The 14,746-nt window shown below is 39.6% G+C and overlaps 1 protein-coding gene across 1 annotated transcript in view; it reads left to right on the forward strand.

Moving 5' to 3' along the window:
• Positions 1-6,348: 6,348 nt before the first annotated feature.
• Positions 6,349-14,746, forward strand: part of plxna2 (plexin A2) — a 225,532-nt gene continuing 217,134 nt past the window's right edge. Inside the window, exon 1 of the mRNA XM_088640137.1 lies at positions 6,349-6,909. The gene's annotated coding sequence lies outside the window, so the exon portion shown is untranslated. The remainder of the gene's footprint in view (positions 6,910-14,746) is intronic.

Consider the following 14,746-nt stretch of genomic DNA (forward strand, 5'->3'; position numbering starts at 1 on the left):
CTACATTCATCTCCATCATTTTCTATTAGCTCTGTTTCTGCGATTCCAATCTCATTTAGGTGTAATTTAGGTGCATCTGTACATATGTATAGAAGGGCTCTGCCACTAAAAGATTTTGAGTTGTCAAGAATGATGAAGGGTTCTTCAGTATACCATGTCCTCATCGGTGTGTTGTAGATCCTGAAAAAAAATAGTTAATTTAGCCCGTTTCATCAGTTTCTTTCCAGGTTGTTTAAATTTGTTCTGGATGGAAAAATATGTAGCATATTTTACATTGACCCAATCGGTCAGTTGTGCTTTAGTGACTGGTGACCTTTGGAATGTTTTTAGCTTACATAATGCATACGAAGACCTTCCTCTTGTGCATGTTGTCCAGGCATTGTTGAAACCAGTCAAATTAGTTTACACGGGTCAAAACACCGTAGGCAAACTGTAGGATCCACCTTGAAGAAAGACGTGGTGTCTTTTCAAAGTTTAGGTCTGGCATCACAACACAAAACCCACCACCACATCACATTGTGAAGTTTAAATGGCCCTTTCGAGGTCACATTTATAGAACTGACAAGCACTTTCTCCTGATTCTTCCCCAGATACAAATTTCTCAATTTACATTAAGAAGTACAAGCCTTCGTTGTTTGAGTTCTCATGCAACAAACCCAGCACATTGTCAGAAACAATGCTGTGTCTAAATCTCTTGCAGTGCTAAATGTACTAAAAGAATCAGGCCTCTCTGCATGGCCTGATTCTAACAGTTCTGTACACTTTTGGGGTAGGACTGGCTCTTGGAGATTGTGATGGGTTTTAACTGTCCTGTCAATTGAAAAACAACTAATTTTCTGTTAAATGCATTTGCATTGTCTGAGTTAGCATTTGTAAAGCAAACAACAAAACCAGTTCCCCTTTGTTCTCAGCATACATTTAATTTTAAACTGGAGTTGTTCCTAACAAGAGACAGTATTCCCAGTTTAATATAACTGTGGTTTGGAACTACAGTGGCAGGCTACACTTAATGAGTGACAGAAACCAATATTTTCAGTGAAAGAAATGAGATAGATGTTTCGTTTTTATGTGGTATTTGTTTGGACCTTTATTATTATCTCACAGGAAATATGGACTGTAGCCATGTTTTAAAAAAATCTCATTAAATCTGAGCAGGGCTTGAATTTCGGCTTGATAGTACCCATTGCGATCCGTTTCAAATGCGATATTACATTACTGTCTGTTTAATCTACAAAGTGTGTACAGTTTTAACCACTTCGGTGCCTCAGTTCACTCAGGATGTTAAATCTCCAAGTTTTGAACAACTTCAAAATTCTTTCATGACTCATTGCCCTAATCTTAAAACAGGAAAAGCTCACATTACACCAGATCACAAAATTTAAACTGTGTTTCAGAAGACTCTTTAATCTAGGTAAGATCAAATTACTCATTAGCAGCAGTTAGATCATTAAGCCTCTGTGTGCAGACAGGTGTGTCTGAACAGCCAGGAATGTGTGGAAGATTCTTACAGTACAACTTCATTATCACTAATTATGATTATTAATTTATTTGGCTGATACTTTAATCTTTAGCAATTTATATTTGCACCCATTTTTACAGATGTGTATTTTAATGGAGCAAGTCTGGTGAAGCACCTCGCTCAACAGTACAACAACAGTGTCTCACCTGGGATTTGAACATATAACCTACCAGCTCTTAGGCTCAGAACCCTTACCACTGCTTCCTAAATTTATCTATAAAATTGGGAAAGAGAGGTGGATTAAATGCTTTTCAGACCATACTTTGATAATTTAGTTGAATTGAATGCCTAATGTTTTGGAACATAATGGAGTACAACACACTATACAGTAGGTAGAAGTAGTTCAGGTGGGTAGCTGCATCAGCATGCGTAAACTGCAAAGGAACAAGTAATAGGTTTATTCCATGCTGAAATGAGAAGAAAGAAAACACAACGTTTCAGGCAGTGGAGCCTTCTTCAGGTGCGTTGTTCATTCCTTACTCTTCCCCATTGGATGAGATGTTAAATTGAGCTCCTGACTTCCATAAATTAATTATTAAAGAGTCAATAGCATTTCTGTACGAGTATGGGTGTTAACTGCGGTGTCTTGACTAAGTTCCAATTTGGAGCGAAATAATCTGACCTCCCTAAATTTCCCATTAAATCCATAAGTGACATAATTTCTCGGTTCTTGACCATATCTGTTGTGTAGTGGGATTGTTGTGTACGAGCCACGTGCACTTCAGCGGATCCCCATCCTTATGTAAATCCCTTTGGGGTCTTTGAAAAGCACCATGCAGTTATGATCAAGTAATATACCTTTTGTAATATACCTATTTTAGATCCCATTCCCACCACTTTATTCCAGTCCTGTTTCTCTTCTCTCTGTCCCATTGTCCTCAATATAATACATGAATCCTTGAGCACCGGCATTGTACCAACGGTCCTCAAAACTGCTGCTATTACCCCAGTGCCAAAGAAGCCTAACATGGCTCTCGACAATCTTAACAACTTTCGCCCCATCTCCAACTTACCCTTTCTCTCTAAAATTCTAGAACGTGCTGTCACACTTCAGTTACATAACCACCTCATGACAAACAACCTTTTCGAACCCCTCCAATCTGGCTTCCGTCAACTTCACAGCACAGAAACCGCCCTAGTCAAAGTCACCAACGATCTCCTAATAGCTTCTGACTCTGGTTCTCTTTCCATACTCATCCTTCTTGATCTCAGTGCTGCCTTTGACACTGTTGACCATAACATCTTGCTTTCTCGTCTCGAGACTGTGTTTGGAGTCTCTGACACTGCCCTCAAATGGTTTAAGTCTTACCTCACTGATCGCTGTCACTTTGTCTCTCTCAATGGGTACAGGTCTGAAATTGGTCTTGTCAAGTCTGGTGTCCCTCAGGGCTCAATACTGGGCCCCTTGCTCTTCAGCATTTACATGTTCCCACTTGGTCAGCTTTTAAGATCACATGGCCTCAGCTTTCATTTTTACGCTGACGATACTCAAATATACATCCATACCAAACCCGACACTGATGTGGCTGTGTCTATTCTATCTAATTGCATCTCTGACATAAAAATTTGGATGACTCAAAACTTCCTTCATCTTAACTGTGACAAGACTGAAGTCATGCTTATTGGTACCCCCCATCAACTTCGTAAAGCCAGTCCTGTAACCCTGTCTGTAGATGGCTCTGTACTTGAGCTCCAATCAAAATTGAAAAACCTTGGGGTTATATTCGATTCTGGCTTAACATTCGACCCACATGTACAGCATACTGTCAAAACATCTTTTTTTCACCTTAGAAATATGCTATCATTAACTGTGGCTGAAAAGCTGATCAACATATTTGTATTCTCTCGAATTGACTACTGCAATGCTCTGCTCCCTGGGGTATCTAAATCTACTCTGAACAAGCTGCAGTATGTCCAAAATTCAGCAGCCAGAATCCTGACCAGGTCTAGTGCAAGTGTTCACATTACTCCTATCCTGGAGTCCTTGCACTGGCTTCCGGTCAAATTCCGCGTAGACTTTAAAATCCTCATGCTCACCTACAAGGCTTTACATGGCTTGGCACCTCAATACCTGTCTGAACTTTTATCGCCCTACTCCCCACCTCGCAACCTCCGCTCTTCAAATTCTGCCCTCCTTACTGTCCCCCAAGCCCGTCTACATTGTATGGGCGACAGGGCCTTCTCCTGCTATGCCCCCAAGCTCTGGAACTCTTTGCCCAAGGATATTAGAGAGTCACCTTCTCTAAACTCCTTCAAATCCAGACTCAAAACCCTCCTTTTCAGAAAAGCCTTTACTTAACTGGTTCCATTCTTCACCCCTCTGCTCTTCTTAATACCATCTTCCACGGTCTCCTCTATTGTTATTGTTGTATTGTTGTAATTATAATTGTGTCCTGTCTTGTGAAATTTTCTTATTTATTGTTGTAGTCTTCTTATTTATTGTTATTGTCATCCTGTAAAGCGCTTTGAGAAGCCACCTTTAAAGGCGCTATATAAAATAGTTTATTATTATTATTATTATTATTATTAGTTATATTTTCTCATGTTTATAATTCCACCTTCACTTTAGTTATTTTGTAGATATTAATCTAGAAGTTCACATACAGTTATGTTTATTAGTGTCCATCTACAGTGCAGCAGACAAACGTAGATGGATAGAGAGAGACCATCCTTCCTATAATAATCCCGTTCTCCTCATAAGGACCACAATAGTAGTACGATTTACGATAAACAAAAGTGCAATTCTTACATTCCGCCCATAGGTGGCACCATTTCGATAGTTTTCAGATGAGGCTCAGCTCTTAGGCACAGAGAATACAGCGCAGTACTGGCGACAACGAGCGCATCCAGTTGTTGGGTAATGTATGCTAATACAAGCACCTTTAAACGCTGTTCCTTTATGATAAACTCGTTGCAAAAGTCGCTTTTTAGAATTATGTAGTAGAATTGTGTTTTGCTAGATAATCTAATCAAAGGAACATTTATTTTTAAATCATCACTCGATTCCACGCGTCTTCAAAATCTTGAAATGTGCATTCCATTGTTACTGGTCTCTTACAAGCAACTGAAGCATTGGTACAGTAGCCTATTTTATATGGGGTTTTTTCCTCAAAGTTTAAAGTCATGTCACCTTGTCATTTGATATACATCAGTCAACATACTTTAAATTTCAGTTAAAAGCTTTACTATTAATGTTCTTCAGTGAATATAGGTGAAAGATCCAATATATTACACAGTACCTTTACATCTGGGGGTGTTTTGCATATGACCATACACAGATACAGTATGTACAGTATATACTGTATGAATTTGAATACGCTTCTGTACCTACTCAGTATGAATCTATAGAAACATTTGTATTACATTAGTAAATTCACCGTAAATCTTAACGGTCACTACTTGATTGGACTATCGAATTTATTCACCTAAAGTACTATTATTATATTACATATACCGCAAATTTGTGAAATTGTTGGTGATGGGGGTCCAAATTATTTGTACGAAAGTACTTTATATTCTTACTGTCTAAACACATCACATTAATGATATAAGAAAAGTGAATTATGACAGGAAGTGGAAATTAATCTGACATATATTACTGTATATTAATGTACTTTCGAGTGTCTGATTCGTTGTTTGCGGAAAAGCAGTTGTGCTATTTTTAGAGGACCACTCTTACATGTGCATTAAGTTGGAATTACACTGTATGTTATTTTCTTATCAGAAATAAAAAGCGTCATGAAATTATGTAGCACAACTTATTTCTTACTCTTTACTCAAGACAGATTGAATAATAGAGATAGTAAAGAATATACCGGTAGGCGTTGCAGTTAAAATTCCTGCAAACTGCCTGTCAGAAAGTTATCTTGTAATGGGGTTGAACTCATTTCTTTGCCTCTTACTAGCGTCAATGGAGCCAGAGAATGATTCGAGTTTATTTTAAGTATCTTAGACAGGAGACCTTTTAAAATACACATTCTATCATTCCTTTTTCACCCTTCGCAGCGACATCAGTGGTCCACATCGCGAAGAACGCTATAGGCTACTAGTGAAGAACGGGCAGGCTCCAGGCTATACATTTCTTTTATCTTGATCGGTGAACAGCAAGAAAAAAGAAGCTAAAGGAGTCGAGTTAGTTTACTGCGAGAAGCAATAAGCACAGGAGAACTGCTTCCTACAGTTGTAATAATAATAATAATAATAATAATAATAATAATAATAATAATAATAATAATAATAATAATAATGGAGTTTCAGCCCTGAGAATCCAATACCTTTTCAGACTGTTCGCTGTTAGCTCTGGGGTTAAGGTGGCAGTATGACAGCCGAAACTTTAAAGCTTTATGAAAAGGGTAAATTTTAGGCTACAGTGGATGTAATTTCGCTAGGGGTGAGATAACCCTGAAACGCAGAGATGAATGTGTGAAACAGCATGAACATGCCCATGAGTCGGCTGAGCCGTTAGCTGTCCTTTGCGAAGTGAAATCAGTGAAATTATCCTTAAACTAATGGTACATTTCGGAAGTTATATTAGAAGCAGCGGTAATGCCGAGATACCCCGGTTAACAGTTGCATTAGCAGGTGAGAAAAATGGGAAAGAGAAGAGAGAATGAGAGCCGAATGTACGCCTTACTACTAGTTTTTGATGTGGTGCCGCTTTTGGGAAAAAAACCCAGAAAAACTGGGAATTAATAATATCAAATGAAAAGGATAGCAGCGGCGCTGGTCCCCGAAACGGTTAATAGACTGCATGCAAATGAGTCCGTATGCTAAGAGAAGACAGGGGGTTGGGTCTGACGCTGTGCTGTGAGTAGAGTACTGTGTGCTGCCCGTGGTTCGGCTAGCACTGTGCCAGTCTAGCATTAAAGCTCGGCGGAGAGGGGGGAATATGTGTGTGTGAATTTCTGCAGGGAGGTTGTAACCCATACCAAGGAAAACGTACGATGGCAAGGCAAAATAAAGGCGAAATTAGAAGGGACTGTCTTCTAAACTGAAGGAATGTTCAACCTCACAGCCCGCCTCCTGCAAATAACCATTACAAGTCTTTTGAATGACAATTGACAATAAGGAACATGCTTAAATGCCAATATCAATATATAATCCTAAAGCAAGCAAGCAAGCGCGAGGCACCGTTATTGGTGTGCTGGAGCTGAATGAATGAACCAGCGTTGCTTTGCCAAGATTTTCCACGAATTCTGAAGGAATACATTGTGCACGAACGTGCCGTGTTCCGTCCATACCTGACAGCTAGCTGACTTACCGTGGGATTCTGAGCACTTCGGTGTGGAATTAACTAGGAAACGGGCATTTTTTGGAGGAGAGGAAGAAAGCCGCACAACGTTAATTGACTGATTTAAGAAAGAAACGCAAGCCCATCTTGATGCTGAATGGTGAGTGTTTTGAACCAGTGGACACATCGCATGTGCCGGTAGTATAAAACAAGAATGAATTTAGTCTCTAGTACTTAAGCATTTTGGTTTAGTCATGTTAAATATTATCGTGCTTCACTTACTGTACGGTAAATTACTGTTCCAAAACCCACATTTTGACTTAATATCTTTACTAACAACACGGCAACAAACTAAATTCCTCCGATGTGACATGTTTTTGGTGCATGGAGTTTATTATACCAAGAACAGGGGGAGCTTTTGAAATATTTTAAGTACTTACAGTAACATTTTGGCATTCCAGTTGAAATGATTTTCTAAAACTCTCTGTTAACAGGATTGTGCCTTATTTTTTTTGTCATTTTCTCAACGCTTTGTAGTCTTTATACTTAGTATGATGCTGTGGCAAATTTTATTTTTTCTTTATAATACATTTTCTTTAAAACTGTCCGGAATACAGAATGTAATTAAGAATTTATTCAGAATGTAGTGTAGATACCCACATGTGATCATGTTCATGGTTTTGACAAGAAGGAAACCCCAATGTTTTAAAGACCAACTCTTATTTATTATTCGTTACATTTTACATTTTACATGTGAGTGTATACTCGCTTATCTGCCTGTACAGTAACACGGTTTTCAGATGGCATTGTTCTTTCTTAGAAATGCCTGTCTGCGCGAATTAAGGATTCGCGTTGTACTGTGGAAATATTTCACTCAATTATTTATTGGCTGAGTTAGTAACATTACATGCTATTTTGTTAACATGATATTTATTTTCTGCTAAATATTAAGACTCGGTCGGAAGTAATGTAATACCACGAGGCATTAATATAACCTTGACTGAGAACCTGCTCTTCAAACCAGTAAGGTGTTTCGAGGCAGTGAAGTACCTGGCTGAACTGTTCACGTTATTTGGTGTAGAGAGGTTTAGGATTCGGATTGTTTTCTAAGATAGGATAGTTCTGCCTGTTGTACAACCAATTTCTGAAATCGTGAAAGGAGCGGTCCGGCTATTTTTTAACACAACCTGAAATAATGCCTATCTGTTGTATACTGTAAACACAAGATTTGATTTTGGCTTTTGGTTCCAGTGAATCAACTGGAGATGTAATCATCTTGATTCTTTGAATTAAGACCCAAAATTAGATTCCCTGGATATTTTGTGGTTAAAGATGAAGGCAACACTGCATAACAAGGACACATAATCACCGTCAAAAGAGCTGATATAATTTATCTTTGGTTCTTCTATGAATTGATTATGTTTCCCCCTTACACCTGATCCCACCGATAAACAAAGTCCTGTGTGTTGTCTTTTGGTCCCAGACTCTGTAGGGTATGATGTGATTCCCTTTTTGCAAATGGAATCTGATGTATTGTTGCCAACTGGAATCATTCAGAGTTCCAGCTCCTCTGTTTCAGGACCGTTCATCTCATCTGTCGGTGACAGTGAAATAGCAGATGTACCCACAAATCTTCATTTTCCTGTATGGAGCAGTTAGGTTGCAAGTCGTGTTTGACACAAGCTCTGTAGATAATAAATGCAGTTTAAGGAGAAAATTGCTTGGCATTTGCATTAAAACAACTTCCATCTGCTGTGATTAGAAGAGTGCACAATAAGTGTGCAGTTTGTATAATAAACCCCTTTATCTTAACAAAGATTTACTAAGATAATTTTGTATACAATGCATGACCTCTGCACATAATTATTTAAATATCCATTTGCATCGTTAAACAACATTTTGACCTTCGACCATTGACTCACAAAAATTGAGTGAAAATTGCTGGGTTACAAGAATGGGCAAACCACACGCCAATAGCATATTCTATCACAGACACACAAAATCTTTGAAGTCTGAAACATCTTTAGTCCAAAATCTCTAGAAAAAACTCCACTTTATTACATTTTAAAAAAGCTCTAAAGTCTAAGCCAGATAACTGTGTAACATAGACTTATCAGAACATCTGTGGGACACTTCTTTGAGCTTTAGATCTTACAGGAGTAAATATCAAAGAAAGCTTTTGACTCCGCAGTGCATCATACATGACACTGCTGTGTTTGAATATTGAACATGACATTATTGCAGAAACCATATCACTCAGATTTGGACACTGAATAAAAAATATATTTAAAATTGATCTGCTTGCCTTAAATTTATATTGCTGTACTGTATTATGTGTTACTTTACTGCATAGTACAGTATGTGCAGGCGAAGCACACACTCTGAACAGCGCACTGTGCAATTGAAGTTTGTAGCTTGTTAAAGAAGATCACTAATTTAAGGAATAAATAATTTTTATATTTTACTCTCTTTTTTCCTAATTCTTAGTGCACTTTTGCACTTTTGTGCACCCTCTTATTTCTGAGTGTACACAAGGCAAAAGCAGATTAAAATTTAATCTTATCCTGAGTTTTCTTTACTTTTATTCATTTTTTATGACTTTTTTTCTTTGAAGGTACAGTATGGCTGTGTGTTCTCACCTCGCCAGCAATGCCTAGGAGAGTTAATAAATTGATTCACTCTTCATGTAGACTCTCAGTTTATTGGTGTCACAGACTGACTTCTGCACTTTTAAAGGAGCTGTAAATTAGAAGGCTCTGTATGTTGCAGTACTATGTGAGCTCTTTATGGGCACAAACCACAGCACTGCAAAACAAACATCCTCTTTTTTATATGTTGACTCAAGACGGCCACAAATGATACAGTAAAAGGGGTATGGTATCTAGTAAACCAAAGCAACTGAATCTAATTTTCTTTACTGGAATCCTTCTATTCAAAAGTATCATTAAAAAAAATATTTTAAGTTCAGTTGCTCGACAGCCATTACTTGACATTTATAATTCTTCGGGTTTTCGCTTGTTCCCCTCAGCAAGTGCTAGAAAGTGCGGATCATTGCTGTGTTTAGCGCGCTTACATCCTTGTGTACTGTACAATAAATTGTCTGTGTGGTTCCTTAAATGCTTCATAGCCCAGCCCTCAACAATGATATCAGTCTGCCATTCTGCTGGAAGTTGTTTCTTTAAAGGATCAGTTCTTAGAAGAGAGAAGAAAATAGGCTGGATCAGGAGCAGTTCTGGATCTTAAGACCGCAGACTGTTTAATCAATACGGTTAATGATACAAAGCTGAAGAAAATTGAGACAATAGAGACTATAAGCATACAGCTACTCCGTCCTGTAGCCATTTTTCTGTATTATTTGGTACTTAAACTCATGCAAACCAAATGAGTTCCTACCTACTCTTTTGAGCAGTTACATCCTTATCGTGTCGACCAGTTGCTCTGGTTTCTGTTCAGATGGTCGCCCCTGGTTAAAAGGCTTTTGCCTACAGTGCCTTGATCTTAATCTATTGATTTGCTTATGGCAGTTCATTACATTAACTGTTTCCAGCTGGGTAATTTAGCTGTGTTATATTGTGGTATTTGTCTGTCCACTTTCCTGATTTCCAGTGGCATGTGTATTTTTTGTTTTGGGGGGTGGTGCTTTAGCAAATTTACAAAAACCCTTTCCCCCAGGCATAAAGCATAAATTTGAACTACCAGAGTATTTCCTCCTCCATATATAGAAGAATCTTAAGATTTTTCCTCAACTGACTGCTTGATTTAAGTGAATTACCTATCACATGCTAACCTATCTTACGTAAATAACATACTCTGGACTATGGATGCTGATTTTTTAAATTTTTATGGATATCTCAAGTTTTAGTAGTTTCATGCTGTTGATGTATTTGAATTTTGAATGGAAAGACATTCTGGTTTGTCAACTTTTGCAGTAGTCTTGCTGTCTGAATCCAGTAGGGAAATATAACCGTTATTTGAATAGCCTGTTTTGTAAACTATTACTAGATTTGGCCATCATCTTTGTTTTATGTGTGTTGTTCATTATTTAAAATTTGTAGTCTCCAGGAAGCAACAAATAGACAAAATAATTCAGTAAAAATATAGGCAAAGATCAGAAAACCAGCCAGAGTTAGCACAGTACGCAACTGAAGTATTTCTTGCAGTTCAGTGTTTGCATGCGTTTTTCCCTGTTAAGTGCACCAGCAAAATCCTTGGTCTGACAGCTGCAGCTCTAGGTCATACCTCTGTACTTCTGTCAGCCCCTGTACCTCAGGCTGCAGTCACTCCCTGTGCTTCTTTGTCCAGTAATCTGAATTCATTTTGTTGTTGAATCGTTTGACCATTGGAGCAGCTGGACATTAAATCAGAAAGCCAAAAACAACAGACTTGAGGAGTTATCCAGAGGGCGGTCAACGCAGTTGCACACTACTCCCTTGTTTGTGCAAAGATGCATTGTAAGAGCCGTGACCACAGATGGGGCATGTCTGCCCCCTACTGAGTCCCCAGTGCTATTACATTGCGATCTGCGATCCTGGGTTCCTGATTTCTCACTGGTTTCTGAGATCTCACAGTATTAAAATTTATGAAAAAAGAACAGTGCTGCCTGGCAGTGGACAGTAGTATGAAAATGTGAAGTCTGTTTTTCAATAGATAGGTGTGGAAGGGAGGGGGGCTGCTTTGGTTGTGTATTGTCATCACCACTGTTGACTGTATCCTTGACTGCTGCTCCTTGGAGGTCCCTTGTTCAAGCAGCAGCAAGGCTCAGCCCTGCTTTAGCTTGAGAAATTCTGACAAGTTGCTATGCGTGCAGGCAGAATCCTTGACCTATTTTTGAACGAGACTGTGGTACAAAAGCCATCAGTCGGTCCATCTCCTCATAGCACCAACTTGCAGCACGCCTTGCAGGGTCTGCTCTGTTCACCAGCTCGTGGGCCTTGCAGACGTAGCTCTGCATATCCACCGTGTCAAAGTGCACTTCCCCGTTTGTCTTCTTTTTTTATGCGTGAGTTTTGCCTCTGTGCCTGAGTGCCTCTCCTAACTTTGGAGCTGTCACAGCAGAGATCGCTATCTGTTCGTCTCCAGCCGGCCTGCGTCTATCTGTATATAGAGCACGCTGTCTGTTCTGCATTGGATGGCTTATTAAACTCCACAAAGAAGAGGCAGATTTGATTAACCCAGAAGTGTGGGTGGCTCTGCAAAGCGGGCCCGTAGGATGTCAAGCAAAGTTTATGGGAGATGGATGAAGTCTGACCTGGACAGGCAAACACATTTGTTCATGCTGCAAATGTGCTGTTCAGCAGTGCCAGTGCACTTTAAATGAAAATCCCTCAAGGCTGTGTTTTTATTGTTGCTTTCCTGGGTCTCTCTGATCTGCGCTTCTATAACACCTGGGTTTTAACCAAGGAAAAGTGAGAAATAATTGGTTGTGAATATATAGCCACTTTTCTTTCTGGTATGATTAGGTTTTGAGAAGTGTCTTCGCTCCCTGCCGCTTAACACACTCTAGAAGTTGTTTTCAGGTTGTTGCAATTATCCAGGCAGTGCAGTGAGATCGGAGCAGGATAACATGTATTCTCCTATGCGCAGCCCCGGTGTTGCAGTAATGATGATGTGGGTGTTTTGGTTCTTGGAAAAAGAGCCAGGTTAAGGTTGAGTGGGCTGCTTCAAGACTATGTTTAGCTTAAACTTTGAGTATGGCTTGTGATGAGCTGTCTTGTGCTGTTGCAAAAACATATACTTTCCATGTCAGACTGTTCCTATACATACGGTACTGCAGAGATATTGTTGTTGATTAAACAAACTTCATATAGTCAGATATGCCCTTCTTGGCATGATAGGTCCCTTATTATAAAGCCTATGATGGTAGAAATTGGTATAAGAAGCTTAGGTTTGCTCAGGATTTTCAGTTAGTTCAGAAAAACCATCTGTATTTTTGCAGCACACTGTCAGGCATTCATTACTTATTATGCATTACATTATTTTAAGTAAAATCGCTTTTAAGCTTTTGTCAGTGGAGAGCATCTCTCCTGGTAAACAAAACAAATCACAGCTGTGTCTGTGCAGGCCACTGCGGGCAAAGCAGAAACCTAACGAACAGTTTGAAGGCACAGTGCTTATTTTCATTTTTTTTGTGGACGTCTTTTTAAGTGGCAGTGCCTGTTGTTTTCTGCAGAACATATACAGTATAGTATTACAATATACTGTAGGTCAGTAAGGACCAGTTGGTGTATCATTGTGGAATACTGCTCAGTACCATCCACAACAAGAGGGTGTTGTGTGGATTTATGCTTGCCTCTGTATATTTTAAGCGGCAGTTTTCTGAAATGTTTTTCTAATTCTTCAATCTGTCAGGATTGACATGTCTGTGGCATTCGGCGGGCTCAAGAGCCCCTTCCAGATATTGAAGGATGGGTTTGCAGACAGAAGACTTCAGCAGGCTCCAGTCAGTCTACAGAGTGGGAAAGGGGGAATGCTTAGCGTAGTGCCTGTGCCAGGAGAACAGTTTAAAGACCTCAGAGCACATTCTCCTAATGTTAATGTAACAAACCCATGTTATTTTTTGCTTTTTTGAATGCCATCCAGCCACATAGAAGTAAAAACAGAGCCATAGAGGAACTGTAGCTATTAATAAAACTGCTGAAGAAACGCAAAATAAAAAAGAAAATAGAGAGAGGGAGTTTAGATTTGTGTATTTACAGTACAGTACATCTGCTTTTCGCTGTTCCTCTGGAAAGCAAGCCCTGGCAGTGTGGAGGGAAGCTCTGTTCCCTGCCTTTAAGAATTCAGTGCAGTTAATCTCAGTACCCGGTCAGCCCATGCTGGCTTTATTAAGATGTTAATAGAATGCCTTCATGACACATTTCCGTAGCCCAGGATTCTTGCTCCCATTCTCTTGTTCCTCAATCCACCTGCCAAGCTCGATAGATCTGCGGCAAATGTCTTTTTTGCACAACAGTGCTTTCTCGTCTATGATCTGTCAGTGTTCTATACTGCTGCAGCGGGATTTGCTCTTTATCTGATACTTCCAATCGGAATCTTGCCCAGACTTGAGGCTCCTAATACAATTACTGTATACTACTGCCGAAGTGAAGAGAAAAGTTATCACTAAACCCGGGTGAAGGGGTGTGCTGCTTGCCCTCAGCTCTAAATTGTGGAAAAACAAAGATCTAAATAATTTGATTTCGGTGTATTTTATATTAAATACAAAAGCAGCCCTGGCACTTTTCTCAGCATTGTGACTTAACCCCTTCATGTAGCCATTTCGTGGACTAAGAAACAAGCAGCCTAACAAGTCTTGACACTCCATATACTTAACTCTATGTAAGTACCTTAATTCAAACTTTTGAAAGAAACTGCCTCATAAATAGACTCCTCCCCTTTTTCTCCTCCTCTCCATGAATGCTTTAACACTTTCTGCTTGGAATTAAAGACGGTTAACACAGGCATCAATAATCAATTAGCTTGTGTCATGGGAGGATGTGCGTTTTTGTCTAGTGTGGAAGTTAACAATAAATGAGCAACAAAAGAGAGCTGGCGCAGACTAGGGCTCCACAAAGAGACAGGGGCAGCTGTGTGCAGCAGACGAGCGCAGGAGGAGGGGGGGTGACCACCGGGGTGGCAGGGCAAGTGACACCGGTGTGCCACATGCCTCTGTGTCCCTTGCTAGTGTTGCACCACAGCGCCCCCTGGTGTGTCCAGACACCTTTCCTGCCACAGTCGCCATGGTTACCATGCTGGTGAAGAAAGGCCTTGTCTCCTCACAAGAGCTGCAAGGAGAGACTATGGCAAACGGAAGTTTAAGTTTAACAGTGCCCTCCTGTAGTCTTCAGCGAGCGACAATCAATAGGGGACGAAATCCGCTATGCAGTCTATGGGCTTAGCCTTAAGTTCTTAAGCCTTAAGTGCTTTTATTTTTTTCTAAAAAAATGCCTAATAGATATTTTAGTTTTAGAAAACTGTTCACCTAGATAAGCATTTCAGAATTGTAATGAAAAAGCTGG

Source organism: Lepisosteus platostomus, chromosome 7, assembly GCF_059453375.1.
Source record: "Lepisosteus platostomus isolate fLepPlt1 chromosome 7, fLepPlt1.hap1, whole genome shotgun sequence".
Classification (NCBI taxonomy): domain Eukaryota; kingdom Metazoa; phylum Chordata; class Actinopteri; order Semionotiformes; family Lepisosteidae; genus Lepisosteus; species Lepisosteus platostomus.